The sequence below is a fragment of the Pelodiscus sinensis genome, chromosome 2 (genome assembly GCF_052426305.1).
Source record: "Pelodiscus sinensis isolate ZL-2025 chromosome 2, ASM5242630v1, whole genome shotgun sequence".
Lineage (NCBI taxonomy): Eukaryota > Metazoa > Chordata > Testudines > Trionychidae > Pelodiscus > Pelodiscus sinensis.
Window position 1 is genome coordinate 228406580 of NC_143053.1, and position 13341 is coordinate 228419920.

At 46.2% G+C, this 13341-nt stretch overlaps 1 protein-coding gene across 1 annotated transcript in view; it reads left to right on the plus strand.

The window, feature by feature from the left end:
- The first annotated feature begins 2887 nt into the window (after positions 1–2887).
- APBB1IP (amyloid beta precursor protein binding family B member 1 interacting protein) overlaps positions 2888–13341 on the plus strand; it is a 115129-nt gene continuing 104675 nt past the window's right edge. Inside the window, exon 1 of the mRNA XM_014569656.4 lies at positions 2888–3034. The gene's annotated coding sequence lies outside the window, so the exon portion shown is untranslated. The remainder of the gene's footprint in view (positions 3035–13341) is intronic.

The following is a 13341-nucleotide window of genomic DNA, read 5'->3' on the forward strand; positions in this document are numbered from 1 at the left end:
TGTGTCTAGACTACATGCCTCCTTCGACGGAGGCATGTAGATTAGCCAGATCGGAAGAGGGAAATGAAGCCGCGATTAAAATAATCGCGGCTTCATTTAAATTTAAATGGCTGCCCCGATCTGCCGATCAGCTGTTTGTCGGCAGATCGGGGGAGTCTGGACGCGATGCCCCGACAAAGAAGCCTTTCTTCATCGACACAGGTAAGCCTCGTGAAACCAGGCTTACCTGTGTCGATGAAGAAAGGCTTCTTTGTCGGGGCATCGCGTCCAGACTCCCCCGATCTGCCGACAAACAGCTGATCGGCAGATCGGGGCAGCCATTTAAATTTAAATGAAGCCGCGATTATTTTAATCGCGGCTTCATTTCCCTCTTCCGATCTGGCTAATCTACATGCCTCCGTCGAAGGAGGCATGTAGTCTAGACACACCCCCAGTGACTTCCTCCCCCTTGTTCAGCTTCTGGGCTTTATAGAGGCCCCTTCTGCTCCCATCCAGTTATTCCCTGCTCCTCAAGGTGGAGCTTGGGAGAGTTAATTGATCCAACTAGTCACTTTAACACCTCCTGGCAGGCTTGTCAGCAATGGACAAGGGGGGAGATAAAGGGGACAGTTGCCCCAGGGCCCGGCGGTTCAAAGGGGCCCAGGGCTCCCAGCCACTGCCAATACTGTGGCAGTTGTTGGAGCCCCGGGCCCTTTAAATCACTACCTGGAGTGCTGTGCTGTGCTGTGCTGTGTGCTCCAGGCAGTACTATGGGCAGTGCAGAGAGCTGGCTTCCTCCTGGCCTGCCCCTTCCAGGAGCACGGAACCAATCCCTCCCCACCTTGCCCAGGGGAGCTGTCAGGAGCCCTACTTCCAGGGCTTATTTGAAGTGGATACCCCCATCACATTCATTATAATTAAATGAACCATATACACTGCAGTTCTTATCAACATTACTGTAAAACTATAAACTGCAAGCACTATTGGATCTCTAGCTACTGTCAGTCTAATAGTTATAATATCCTGTCAATGAATCAGGGACTCCTCTTTCAACACATATATGATCTATTTTTTGTTAAAGATCAAAGCATCAAGTTAGAAACCACTTTGCTGAATTTTCTAACTTCTGTTCCCCTTTCTGACATGATAAACAATGCTTCTTTTTGAGTTTAAACACACTGCAAAATTGTTTCAATATAGAGAACAGGTTACGGTACTTTTTAGACTAGCAATGACTGACATGCCTAGATGTTTTTTTCCAAAGAAAAGCTTTTTAAAAGGGCACCTATAACTTTGGGAAAAAAACCACATTTCTGTCTGAAATTGTAGACCTTCTACAGTTACATATAACACTTAGAATTATTGTAACAAAAAGAAAAAAGAACTTTCTCCATTTTCCCCAGTTTATTTACTATGTGCATTTGATAGCGATTGTGTCATCAGTTTATGGTTTTAGACCTCATCTAGTAAATATTTAGGTATGTGAGTAACTTGACTTATGTCACCAGACCCATTGACTTCAATTATTAGTTTTTTTATTAAAATTATGTATAAATGTTTGCAGGATCAAGGAAGTGAAACAGTAAAAGCAACAATACAGGGGAGGGGGCATTCTAGGGGGCTACATGTGAAACCAGAGAGGGTCGAACAAGAGGCAAAGGAGGGGAAGAAAGATGGGTCACAGGGTGAAGAAATCAGTTTGAGGAAGAGAGAATGAGGAAGAGATCAATCTGGCACCCAGTAGAAACAGTGAAAGTTGCTCTGTTGGGGACACAAATAATTCCCTCCTCTCCCCCCTGAAGTGGTTGTGTGGCAGTGTTGTGTATGGGAGTGCAGCTTCCCTCAAGGCCTGGTCCCTATCTGACAGCCTAGCGCAGAGCTTTCAGATTATGCTTTGCTGGCAATACACCTCCGTTTCCGGGCATTTCTGTCTTGTGCAAGTTCAATGAGAGAGGGCGCCCAGCCCCTGTGTGCCGTAGCAGGAGACTCTCAAGCTGTCATTCTCTTGGGTAATTTAAAGTTGCGATAAATGGCAGATGTTTGTGGCCAGCAGGAAATCCGAGTAATTTAAAGTTGCGATAAATGGCAGATGTTTGTGGCCAGCAGGAACATCTCTCCTTGCAAGCAGTGATGGGGCAGCAAGGTTGAAACAAGCCTCTGAAGGAATAAAAGTGCCCGTAACTCCCACCGGATGGGGCACCGGCTGCAGACAGGTCCCTGCCACCAGAGCAGTGAGAGGGTGGGGACTGGAGAAGAGGCCTCTCTCTGAGGGCAGTTAAGTGCAGAATGCAGGCTGTGTAGGGAATACCTCTCCCCCAGAATCTGGGTTGCATGCAGAGGCTCTGGAAGGGCCTTTGTCTCCCGTATTTGAGCTGTGGGGTAGGGAGTGTCTCTTCATCCAGGACTGGTGTGTGTGTGTTAGATAAGGAGTGGGAGGAGAATCTGGAGCAGTAAGTAGAACAGTCACCAGTGTTTAATTTGTGCCAGAGTTGTGCCCCAAAACTTGTCAGTTAATAACCTAACACCTCTGTCTTGTGTCTGTTATGATTGTAAAAATATGGCCTGAGATCTGGTGCCTCTTTCATTACAAATTAATCCCCATCAGTCTCCCTCACCCCAGGACCTGGTAGTTCCTTGCAGTGCTCTGCAGGATTTGGGATGGCTAGGAGTGGGCAGTGCAGTTTTTTTTGGGGGGGGGGGGTCTTGACAGGGAACCTGAGAATTGGGGGGAGGCTCCTTTTCCTTCAGAGGAGGGGATGGGGCAGCAACTCCTCTTCTCCCAGCATTTTGGGGTCCTGTGCAACATGTCTGGGAAGGGGTCCCTGCCCCTGGGCGGGGGGGAGGGGTAGTGGCTGTGCCTGGGGTGGGTCTCTCTCCCCAGCATGTGGGTGTGTGTGACATGATTCACCCACAGAAGGCAGCTGATAGGCCAAGAGCACTTCCTCAGAGGAGAGCGACGTGCCGCCGGGGCAGGGAGGTGAGTGAGCTGCACGCCCGGGCTGTGTGACCCGAACCCGCTCGCTGCCAGCCCGCACCGACAGGAAACGCCGGCAAGGTAAGCGGCGCGGCCCCCCGCGGGGGGTTTCACGCGAGCTCCCTGGGCAGGGGCGCGCGGAGGGGACTGGGCTCTGCCCCTGGAGGGTAGCCCTGTGCCGCGGTCTAGCGCGCGCCCCTCGCGCCCTCCCTGCCCGGCTCCCCGCGCGGAATCTGCAGCGAGCGCCAGGCGCCTCGCAGCTCTTCGGACAGCCAGGAGCCCGCGCGCCCGGCTCGCCCCGCAGCGGAACGCGACAGGGCAGGGGCGCCCTCCAGCTCTGGCCGAGCAGCACGTGGCAGTAGCTGCCCGAGCGCCTCGCCTGGCCCCAGCGGTGGCAGCCCCAGCCCCTTCCAGCCTCCTGTGCCCCGTGTGGTAGGAGTGGCGTGGAAGGGGTGGGGGGCGGAGATGCTTCCTCCGACCTCCATAAAGCGCTTTTGAGAGCCCCTGATCATAACATTGCTCCAAGCACAAGACTTTAAGCAAAGCCTCGCACAGTGGGGCCCTGGCCGGGGTCCAGGCTGTGCATGTTAAATGACAGGTGGGTACATAGTCCTGTTCCCCTTTTGTACCGGCATAGGCCTTGCTAAGACAAGGGGTCTCATAAAAGTCAACGGGACCAGTGTGCGAACAAAGGCTTCCCCAGTGAAAAAAGGAAAAACTTAAAAAACAACAAATAGTTCTGCAGCGCCTTAAAGGCTAACAAAACATGTCCATGGTGTCATGAGCTTTTGTGGGTACAACACACTTCTTCAGATGACCTGAGCGTTTAAAGTCCAGATCCAAGAATAAATAAGGGAAGAGGGGAGGGGGGAAAGAGAGAAAAAAAGTGAATTAGAGTGTTCAAGTTACAAGAAGCTGATAAGGACAATTTGCACCTTGTCTAAGTGCCTATTGTGAAGGTAGTGTGCTAGCCAGGTAATGTCTTTATTCATACCTCCCTGATAGGACTCAAACTTATAAAGGAAGTTCCAACCCTTCCCTGTGTATTTAGCTTGTGGAATTGGTCTGAAACAAAAGGGTGACTTTGAGATCCATTAATGAGCAGGTTAAAGTGTTCTCCAACAGGTTTCTGTGTGTTGCCTTTTCTAATATGATTTGTGTCCATTAATTCATGAAAAAGGGTTGGGGGTCATTACTGCAAATGGTTCTGTAGCTTCCTAAGGAAATTGCTTATTATGGAGTCGGGATGTAATAATCGATTGACTGATTAACCAACAAACAAAAGTGTATAGGTTAATGCTATATAGACGACATGAATTTCCTCCCCCTCCCCTGCAGTAAATTTTTTAGCAGGCTGGCCAGCAACCAGTCTCAGTCCTGGCTTATGATGGGTCCAGGACCTACTCTTGTTGCAGCTCTGCATTTAAAGTGTATTAGGAGCCGGGTGGGCAGGCAGCCCGGCTCAGTTCTGGCTCCCTCCACCCTGGACAAAGACTGCCGCCACCACGCACAGCGGCCTCTGTATCAGAGGCAGCAGCATGGGATGGCAGGGAGCCAGCCTGTGAGGGGAGCTGGTTTACAAACTGGCTCCCTTTGCAGACCAGCTCCCGCTTGGCACCCCACACTGCTGTCTCTGATACAGCGGCAGCAGCATGGAGTGGCAGGGGGCTCCTCAGGAGTGGGGTCAAAGTGCACTGGCTGCTGGCTCCGCCCCCAGGTAATATAGAGTAGTCGACTAACCAATAAGAATACATGAGGTTAATCAACTATTCAATTAACCAGTATTTAACATCCGTGTTATGGAGAGAGAAATGTAGCCGTGTTAGTCTGATGTAGCTGAAACAAAAGTGCTACATAGTCCTGAATTTTATTATGGAGAGCTTAATTTGAATTTTCCTCCTTTTATTTTATACAAGGAAACCAGACAGGTGACTGTGACCCTGAAATCACGTTAGGTGATATTAAAATGAAAGGATACATAATATGCTATCCGAGGTGTTTTAAAAGGAATGTGCAGGATGAGCACTTGACACTGAACACATTACCTGCACCAAAGAAGAAAAACAATTTTATTTTAAATACAAGCTGAGGAAAAGCCTCATTTAAAAATCACGGTTAGTATTAGCTAGATTTTGGGATAAACTGTCATTTTTTCTGAAAACCACAAATCCCAATGAGAAGGGCTCTAGCAAATTCATGGCCATGAGCAGCGTGTTACAGACATGGGCAGTGGGTGACTCTCTGGCTAGGTCCACCCCTTCCACCCGAGGCCCTGTCCCTCCCTCCCCTTTCTCCATGAGCCCAGATAAATACCCTCAGCAGATGCCAGCCCCCACTTCCTGCACATTACAGCACCGGGCTGGTTGCCCAGCTTGCCCTCTCTCCCTGCCCCAAGTATCCATGGTGCATGGTGCCCTGGAGTCTGGGTGGAGTCACGTGTTCCCTTCTCCCCCAGCCTCACAGCACTAGACAGCATGGTACCCCCTCAGTCTGGGTGGAAAAGTGGTGTGCAGATCCTGGAGTGGTGGGTGGCCTGGCCCTAGTGCCGGGATCCACCAGCATTGGGCAACCCCAGCTACCCAAGACGGAGCCACCCTAGTTCCAGCCCTAGAAGGCTTTCCTTTCTGGAAGAGGAGTAGTGTCCCTGGGCTGGGGCCCACTGTAGTAAGAGGGGAGGGGGCCTCCAGACTGTGCAGGGGCAGGATCTTGTGGGGCTTTTTGTGCGGGCTCAGCCTTCCCCTGCCTATTAGACATGCTACCCATGGCACAGACCACAGCTACTCAACTTTGGAAGCTCTGGGGGCCACAATGATACAACACATGCCAAGGGCCACAGCTTAAGTGTGGTGCATATACATGCAAATATATATGCAAATATATGCAAATAGATTCTTTCACACTGATGGGCATGAATACAAAGATTAAGCCTTAAGCTGTGGCAATGGACCCAAACCTGGCCAGTGTGAGCCAGTCAGTACCTCTCAGGCTCTGCCCACAAGGCTAAGCAGCCAGCACTTCCCCCAGTGCCCTAGCACTCCCAGCAACTCCTCCCTGGGGGTAGAAACATGGACACCCTGTACCCATCTGTTCCAGCCAGCCCATCCGCTTGCATCTTTCAACGCTCACCCTGCCTGGGAGACGCCTTGACATTGTGGAGCATGTTTCCAGTGGAGGCTGTGTTCAAAGGATCCCACCTGCAGGCTGCATGTTGAGCCTCGCATAAACTCAAACCACATGGTGGGCCACAAACAAAAAGGCCACGGGCAGCACGTGGCTCGAGGTCCACATGTTGAGTAGCCCTGGCACAGATTGTGAATCTGGTCGCCACTCCTGCCCCCCATAATCTGTTATGTACTTTTACCCTATCTCAGTAGTTCTCAGTGGGGATCCATGGTGCCCTGGGGGTCCATGAGCTCTTTCAGGAGGGCCATTGAGCTGAAACCTGGTGCCCCAAGTTCTGGTGTCCACTTGTTGGGCTGAAGCTGGGAGTGACTGGGGGCTGAAGCCAAGCCCACCTACTCCCTGGAAGCTGGGTGCTGCCAGGGGCTGAAGCCAGAATCCTCAGTACCTTCTCCCTCCCCAAAGCTAGGAACCATGTGTGACCGAAGCCTTGAGCTCCAGCGCTCTCTGTAGTCAAAAGCCCTGATCACATGGGCAGATTTGGAGGCACAAAGGTGTTGGCTCCTTAAACTGCTGTGCCTTACCCAGAATGGGGCAGTCAGACAGTAGCTCCACCCTCCGCACACACCTCCTCCTCTCTCCCTCCCCAGTACCCCATAAGTCCAGCCTTTTGGCTAGGTCCTAGGAAGGAAGCAGGCCAGCAGTTCCTCTGGCTGGTAGTGCCATGGAGTGGGCAGCTGTGGCATTCCCCTGTCTACTGCTAGTGCCCAGGACTGTGGCAGTTCAGCTCCAAGCCCCCTTTGACTGGTCACACAGATGGTAAGAGCCACCTGCAGCAAGAGGGGAGGTAGGTGCCCTTGAGGAGTAGCTGCCTGGGGGAGTCCTCCTGTCACTCAGCCCCTAGCTGTCCTTTTCCCTGCACCCTGAGTTACATACCTCACTGCGTACAGCTCCTATCCCCTCCTTCCCTAAATCTTCCTTACTCTCCTGCCCACATATAGCTCCTAGCTAACCCCTGCCTGCAACCTGAGCAGCCTCCCAGCCTGCACATAGTCACCTATTCCCCACCTCTGGAACTACACCACTCATCACACAGAGCAGCCTGAGCAGTTTCCAACTTTTTGAGCTGAGTCCCCTCCTTTGATTTACATTTTTTGGTTGCAGCTCCTCCCCCATCCCAGACAGATTGGGTGGCCTGCTGAGGTGGATCAGGGGATGAATGTGGCACTCTCTCCTGAACTCCGCTGTGCAGAGCTGGAGTCCCAAATCCCTCCCAGGTCCTGCAGATTTTATAGCATGTTGTAGGGGGATCTCTGCAAGAAAAAGGTTGAGAACCCCTGTTCTATACAGATTTCACAGGGGAAAGCAACATTTATTAAATTAGGGGTCCTGACTTAAAAGGATTTGTGAGGGGTGGGTCACAAGGTCATTGCAGGGAAGGGGCATGGCTTTACCACCCTTACCTCTGTGCTGCTGACTTCAGAGCTAGGCAGCTGGAAAGTGGCAGCTGTTGGCTGGGCAATCAGCTCTGAAGGCAGCCCCCCGCTAGCAGCAGCTCAAAAGCAAGGGTGGCAATACCATACCATGTCACCCTTCTGTGCTGCTACCTTCAGAGCTGGGCAGCCAGATAGTGATGGCTGCTGACCGAGGGCACAGCTTTGCAGGCAGCTGTGTAGAAGTAAGGGTGGCAATGCTATACTATGCCATCTTTCTGTGCTGCTGGTGGTCGTGCCTTAACCTTCAGGTCTGGATGCCCAGCCAACAGTTACCATTCTCCAATTGCCCAGCTCTGAAGACAGTATTACCATGAGCAGCAGTGCAGCAGTAAGAGTAGCAGTACTGCAATCACCTCTACAAAGACTTTGTGACCCCTTCTCCCGCTCCACAACTCCTTTTTGGGGTCAGACCCCTACAATTACAGCACTATGAAATTACAGATTTAAATAGCTAAAATAATGAAATTTACAATTTTAAAAATCCTATGTCTGTGAAATTGACCAAAATGGATTAATTTGATAGGCCTATACCAATGGGTTAATTATTTGTGACATTCAGTACCCAGTGTAGGCCTTTACTAATTCAACATTGCATTCTGCTTAGTACAGCTAAAAAAAAGGTATCTCTGTCTTCAATACAGAGAGTATGCCTTTATCTATCCATGCAAAACACAGAATTATAGGGTCATCAAGATTATCCCCTGCATGCATGACAGGACCATGACAGGTGTTTGTCTAACCTGCTTTTAAACATCTCCAATTATGGAGATTCTACAACCTCCCTAGGCAATTTATTCCAGTGTTTAACCTCCCTGACAGTGAGGAAGTTTTTCCTAATGTTCAATCTAAACCTTCCTTGCTGCAATTTAAGCCCATTGCTTCTTGTCCTATCATCAGAAACCAAGTAAAACAATTTTTCTCCCTCCTCCTTGTAATACCTTTTTAGATACTTGAAAATTGTTATCATGTCTCCTTTCAGTCTTCTCTTTTCCAGACTAAACAAACCCAGTTCTTTCAGTCTTCCCTCACAGGTCATTTTCTAGACCTTTAATTATTTTTGTTACACATTTGCCCTTTTCCAGTTTTCTGGAATCTCTCCCATCTTCCATGACTTTTCAAAGATAGTAGCTAATGGCTCAGATACCTCCTCAGTCAGCTTCTGGACTATTCAGGGATGAATTTCATCAGGCATTGTGACTTGCAGACATCTAACTTGTCTAAGTAATTTTTAAATTGTTTTCCCCCCATTTTAGCTTCTGAACCTACTCTATTTTCACTGGCATTCACTATGTTAGGTGTCCAGTCACCACCGACATTCTTGGTGAAAACCAAAACAAAGTCATTAAGTGTTATGCTTATAAGAAGCACATGGGATCTTTTTTCAATTTGTCTACATCTTTCTTGAAATGTGGTGCCCAGAAGTAGACACAATACTCTAGTTAAGCACCAATCATCATGGAGTAGAGTGGAAGAATTTCATCTTGTGTCCTGCTTACAACAATTCTACTAATACATCTGAGAATGAAGTTTGCTCTTTTTGCAACGGTGTTACACTGTTGACTCATATTTAGCTTGTGGTCCATTATGACCAATAGATCCCTTTCTGCTGTACTCCTTCCTAGACAGTCACTTCCCATTTTGTATGTGTGCAGTTTGATTACTCCTTCTTAGGTGAAATACTTTGTATTTGTCCTTATTGAATTTCATTCCATTTACCTTAGACCATTTCTCCAGTTTGTCCAGATCACTTTGAATTATAATCCTATCCTCCAAAACACTTGCAACCCCTCCCAGCTTGGTAACATCTGCACATTTTATAAGTGTACTCTCTATGCCATTATCTAAATTATTAATGAAGATATTGAACAGATCCCCTGGCTAAGCCAGCGTGGTCTCTTGTGGTGTGTCTAGACTACATGGCTCCGTTGACGGAGCCATGTAAATGAGTTTACTAGACATAGCAAAATGAAGCGGCGATTTAAATAATCGCCGCTTCATTTACATCAAAATGGCCGCCACGCTGTGCTGATCAGCTGTTTGTCAGCACAGCGCAGTAGTCTAGACGGGGATCAACTGACCCCAGATCCCATTGTTGTCAGATCCCTTATGCCTTGTGAAGCCCTATTCTGTCCTAGCGTAAGTGGGCACAATTAATTGAAGTCAATGGGAATTAAATTGACCCCTGTTATTACAAGGCTAAATGTGCTCTGTAGCATTTTCTATATGAACCTAATTGCATTACAGTTATGTAAAATATCGGTCAATACAGTGGCTTAATGGAAATTGCTGTGTACCCTAATATCTTTCTGCCCACGACTTCACATTTCTGCTCTTTGTTTCTTTTCTTTTAATTAAAATGGCTCTTACTATTTTGTAAGGTGCACATTAATTTTGTGCAGGTTCAGTTCCACTGAATTCAGTGGACACATTCTTAGTTCATGCCCATTTAGGCACAGTTGTTTGTTTTAATGTAATGAAAGCTTGGTATGATGAGACTCCCTTGTGGAGACGTCATGCTGGGAGATCTGCATAAAGATCAAAGATAAAATACAGACCTCGGCATGTAGAAACTTGGCTATAATGAGATAGAATGCTATGATAGTAGAAGAGTGATCCTGTAACAGTGTCTCCCACTTTCAAAATAAAGTTAATCATAATGGCTACGTCTACACTGGCCCCTTTTTCGAAAGGGGCATGCTAATTTTCAACTTCAGAATAGGGAAATCCGCGGGGGATTTAAATATCCCCCGCGGGATTTAAATAAAGATGTCCGCCGCTTTTTTCCAGTTTGGGGAAAAGCTGGAAAAAAGCGTCTAGACTGGCCCGATCCTCCGGAATAAAGCCCTATTCCGGAGGATCTCTTATTCCTACTTCAAAGTATAAGAGATCCTCCGGAATAGGGCTTCATTCCAGAGGATCGGGCCAATCTAGACGCTTTTTTCCGGCTTTTCCCCAAGCCGGAAAAAAGCGGCGGACATCTTTATTTAAATCCCGCGGGGGATATTTAAATCCCCCGCGGATTTCCCTATTCTGAAGTTGAAAATTAGCATGCCCCTTTCGGAAAAGGGGCCAGTGTAGACATAGCCAATATATTTTAAGATTATTTTGATTGCAAAATACTAATCCTTTAAAATGATTATTTGCCTCAGTGGAGGCAGATTGTCCAACCAATTCCTCATTCTAGTGAACATTTTGTCATTTCAGTACTTCCAGTGTGTTAAATGGAACCACTTGTGTAAGCACTTGTGCACAACTAAGTTCTTGGAGCATGGTTTTAAAGAGTTATAATTGTAAAGGTAGATTACCCCTACAATTATTTACTGTGAAACCAGTGGCAACATTATTTAAAACGTGTTTATATGTTTAAGATTTCATACATGTTTTGCAACAGTTGTCATGGGACATGTCATTTTTTTGACAATTGTGTGGCTCAAATCAGAAAATATGTTGTGTATAAAGACACTAATGCAAGCTGCAGAGAATGTTATTTTCGTAGTGAAAGAGTGAGAAAAAGTGTTCCCTGTAAGCTGTGTGCTTGTGGGACCTCTCAGGAGAGATTCCAATGCTGCCCAGCTGATTAGCAGAGTGCTCACAGCTAGGTTTTTGGTGGTGCATATTCACACATGCCTTGGTACACTAAAATTTATTCTGCACATGGATGGAAAAAATCCACATGTGGATGGAAAAGATTAGAGAGAACATTGGTGAAAAGGTGTGATCTAAATCTGAGCACAGATCATACAAAGCTAAATGTTCATCTGAACTTTAAGACCCTAATGCTGGAAAGAATCACATGTGCAGACCCCTGCACTCACATATAGCCCCATTAATTGCAGTTTCATTTTCTTTACAGGATCACGGCCTTCATTTTTCCACACTTAATTTTTCAATTTAATGTGAAAGCCAGGTAAAAATATTGCTGTTTAAAAAGTCTCAGATTTTTCCAGAAACATTTACTTTCTTTTTCTCCCTCCACATTTTTTAATTAAAAATACTGTCTCCTCCCCCTCCCCCCACACCCCTATGGGTGTTCAATACATTAGAACACGCATTTTGTGCAAATGTCACTTCAAGATGTATTTTTCATCTGCAAAATCTAGATAAGTCAAATGGAGATAATTAACTCTGCAGTATGGGCTGTAACTGTCTGGGGGAGATTTGAAGCAATCAGAGTAAGCTGCATAGTTGAACTACCTTGTTTGCTTTAGGTTTTGAGAAGATTTCTATCTAGATTAAATAGTTATAGTTGGAAAATGTGTAGTGGGGATATTTTTAATGCATTCCCTTTTTTGTTATTTTTTTCTGTTAAAATTCCCTGTGAATGCTACAATAGTAACAAGCTGTTCCGCTGGCTGGAATCAAACAACTGACCGGATCTTAAAGCCTGAATTGAGAAAATTAATCATAAAACTGACAGAGGCTATAATCATTCTTCCCTATCCAATGGAACGTTAAAAGCAGGGAAAGGCTAAGTTCTATTATAGGAATGTGATTTAGCCAGAACATCTCTCTGGGATTTAGTTGCTTTATTTTTATCAATATTTTCTAAAGACTTAAGTTTGGGGTGTCTATCTTTAAGTTTTTAAGGGTAACCTCAGGTGACAGAATGGAGTATGTAGACCTTTTATATCAACTTGTGTTTTCTTTGATACTGCATCTCTTTAGAGCTTTATTTTTTTCTGCAGTGAAACCTACCTATTAAGGGAGCAAAGGATGATGACTCCGTTCCCTAATGCAGAGCATTCTTTGTGTCATAAAGGACCAGCACTTCTTACGAGCAGTTCAAAATCACCCTGATTCTTCCTCCATTGACAAACGATACATGCACTATGAGGAATAGGATATTGCTTAGTAATAGAGATGTAGCTGTGTTATCTGCTCTAGCTGAAACAAAAGACAGGATTATGCAGCACTTTAAAGACTAACAAGATGGTTTATTAGGTGATGAGCTTTCGTGGGCCAGACCCACTTCCTCAGATCAAATTGTGGAAGAAAATTGGCATGACCATATATACCAAAGGGATACTAAAAAAGTGAACACATATAAAAAGGACAAATCAAATTTCAGAACAGAGGGGGGATGAGGGTGGGAGGTTAATGTCTGTGAGCTAATGATATTAGAGGTGATAACTGGGGAAGCTATCTTTGTAATGGGTAAGATAATTAGCATCTTTGTTAAGCCCCAGCCATAAAGTGTCAAATTTAAGCATGAATGACAGTTCAGAGATTTCTCTTTGAAGTCTTGTGTTAAAATGTCTTTGAAGCAGGATGCAGGTAGTCAAGTTGTTAAAACAATGCCCTTTCTGGTTGAAATGGCAAGAAACTGTTTTTTCTTTGTGAAACTGTCTGATATCTGTTTTGTGTGCATTGATTCTTTGGTGAAGTGTCTGAGACGTTTGTCCAATGTACATAGCAGATGGACACTGTCGGCACATGATGGCATAAATTATATTTCTGGATGAGCAGGAATATGTATTCTTGATCTTATAACTGAATTGGTTAGTTCTAATGATGGTGTCAGCAGAGTAAATATGTGGACAAAGCTGGCAATGGGGTTTGTTGCAAGGGAAGGTTCCAGGGTTGGTATTAGTGTGGTATGTTCTGTGGTTGTTGGATATTGCTTAACGGAGTAAAAAACTGGTGCTTGTTACTTTAAGTGTGTCTGCAAATTAACTTTTTCATCTACTCTAGATGTTCAGTGTAGGTGCTAGATAAGACAGTAGGGAGAATCACTACTATGATGTTCCACGAAGTCACTGGTATATTGTCATG